This window comes from Mustela erminea, chromosome 4 (assembly GCF_009829155.1).
Source record: "Mustela erminea isolate mMusErm1 chromosome 4, mMusErm1.Pri, whole genome shotgun sequence".
NCBI lineage: Eukaryota > Metazoa > Chordata > Mammalia > Carnivora > Mustelidae > Mustela > Mustela erminea.
In genome coordinates this window covers 123,860,064-123,862,908 of record NC_045617.1, presented here as the reverse complement: position 1 = coordinate 123,862,908, position 2,845 = coordinate 123,860,064, and the positions used below count along the sequence as shown (strand labels likewise).

The following is a 2,845-nucleotide window of genomic DNA, read 5'->3' as shown; positions in this document are numbered from 1 at the left end:
ATAGCAGCAATGTCCACAATAGTTAAACTATGGAAAGAACCTAAATGTCCTTCAACAGATGAATCAATAAATAAGATGTGGTATATATGTACAATGGAATACTATGCAGCCATCAAAAGAAATGAAATCCTGCTATTTGTGATGACGTGGATGGAACTAGAGGGTATTATGCTTGGCGAAATAAATCAATCTGAGAAAGACAACTATCATATGATCTCCCTGATATGATGAAGTGGAGATGCAACATAGGCGGTTTCGGGCGTACGAAAAGAAAAATAAAAGAAGATGGGATTGGGAGGGAGACAAACCATAAAAGACTGAATCTCACAAAACAGACTGAGGGTTGCTGGGGGGAGGTGTGTTGGGAGAGGATGGTGGGGGTATGGACATTGGGGAGGGCAGGTGCTATGGTGAGTGATGGTGAGTGCTGTGAAATGTGTAAACCTGGTGATTCACAGACCTGTACCCCTAGGGATAAAAACACATTATATGTTTATAAAAAATTTTTAAAAAATGATTTAAAAAATCCATTAAAGACAAAACACATATTGCAAGCCCAGAGCTAATCTCATATTCAATCAAAAAAGTTTGAAAGTTTTCCCCTTAAAGATCAGAAAAAAGACAAGTGTGTCCACTTTCACTACTCTCATTTGACATAGTACTGGATGTCCTAGCCAGAGAAACAAGGAACACAAAGAAATAAGAGACTCCAAAAAAAAAAAAGGAAGAAGTAAAATTTTCTTTTTTTGGATAACATGAACTTACATGTAAAAAAATCCTAAAAACTTCACAAAAAATTTTGAATAAACAAATTTAGTAAAGCTGCCAAATACAAGATCAATATATAAAAGACAAGAATTTTGTTTTGTTTCGTTTTTATTTTAATATGGAATGCTTCCCAGTTTTTCATGTCATCCTTGTTCAGTGATCACGCTAATCTTCTCTGCATCATTCCAATTTTAGTATATGTGCTGCCAAAGTAAGCACAAGACAGGAGCATTTTAACACTCTAATGATGAACTATCTGAAAAAATAAAGAGAACAATCTAATTCACAATAGCATCAAAAATAATAAAATACTTAGGAAAAGATTTAACTAAGAAGATGAAAGATCTGTACCCCATAAACTATGACATTGATAAAGAAATTGAAGGAGACATAAATGGAAAGATAGCTCATATTTATGAATGGTAAGAATTAACATTGTTAAAATGTCCATACTACCGAAAACCATCTGTAAATTCAATTCCTATCAAAAATCCAATGTTAGGGGCGCCTGGGTGGCTCAGTGGGTTAAGCCGCTGCCTTCGACTCAGGTCATGATCCCAGGGTCCTGGGATCGAGCCCTGCATCAGGCTCTCTGCTCAGCAGGAAGCTGCTACCTCTTCTCTCTCTGCCTGCCTCTCTGCCTGCTTGTCATCTCTCTCCAATAAATAAATAAAAAATCTTTTAAAAAATCCAATATTATTTTTTTTACAGAAGTAAGTAAAGAATCCTAAAATTTATATAAGACCATAAAAGACAACAAATAATTAAAGCAGTTCTGAGAAAGAATGAAGAAGCGAAATTACACTTCTTGATTTGAAACTATGCTACAAAGCCCTCGTGCTCAAAACAATAAAGTATACTGGCATAAAAACAGACCAATAAACGAGTAGAACAGAATTGAGAGTCCAGAAATAAATCCTTTCATACAGTCACCTAATATTTGACAGGGGCCAACATATGTAATGGGTAAAGATAGTCTGTTCAATAAATGATATTTAAAACTGAATAGTCACATAAACCAGCATGAAACTGGAACCTTATATCACTCATAAATCTTAACTTGAAATAGATTAAAGACTTAAATGTGATGCATGAAACTAAATTTCCTAAAGGAAAACATAGGAAAAATTTTCCTTGACATTGGTCTTGCCAATAGTTTTTTGGATACCAGACCAAAACCACAAGCAAAAAAAGCAAAAATAAATAAATGGTATTACATTAAACTAAAGTTTCTGCATTGCCAAAAAAAAAGAGAGAGAATGAAAACACAATCCACAGAATGGAAGAAAATACTTACAAATCTTATATCTGAAAAGAGGTTAATAACCAACAGATACAAATAGAAAAAATATATAATTAAAAAATAGCAAAAGGATCTCAATAGACTTTTTTTTTTTCAAAAAAGTTATATAAATGACCAACAGGAGCATTAAAAAGTGCTCAACGTAAAAAACTCAGGGCAAAGTCATTATGTTGTTGTTGTTGTTTATCTCTGAAAAACACAGCAAGATATTACTACCTATTAGAATATATACTACCAAAAAATTAAAACTAACAAATTTTGGTAAATATTGGGGAAAATGGGGAACTTATGCACTGTGATAGGGATATAAATTTGTATGGAAAACAGTATGGAGATTATTCACATTATTAAAAGTAAAATTACCATATGATTCAGTAATCCTACTTCTAGGTATATATCTAAAGGAAACGAAGTCACTATTCGAAGACATATCTGCACTCTTATGTTCATTATAAAATTATTAACTCTAAGCAAGAGATGGAAATAACTTCAGTATCCATTAATGGATGAATGAATAAAATAAGTATGGTAAATATATACTATGGAATACTACTTAACCATGAAAAATTAAGAAATACTGCCATTTACAACAGCATGGATGGATCTTGAAGGTATTATACTAAGCGAAATATTTCAAAGATTTTATATATTTTTTTAATTTATGTATTATGATATCCCTTACATACAGAATCTGAAGAAAAATCAAACTAATGGAAACTTAGAGTTGAGTTGACAAGAGGTGAACCTGGGGTGGAATAAGGTGGTCAAAGGGTA

General features: G+C 32.6%; 1 non-coding gene across 1 annotated transcript; it reads right to left on the bottom strand.

Moving 5' to 3' along the window:
• Positions 1 to 880: 880 nt before the first annotated feature.
• On the bottom strand, positions 881 to 987 carry LOC116589555. The gene has a single exon (XR_004285329.1). It is a non-coding gene; the product is annotated as a U6 spliceosomal RNA (small nuclear RNA).
• Positions 988 to 2,845: the final 1,858 nt, after the last annotated feature.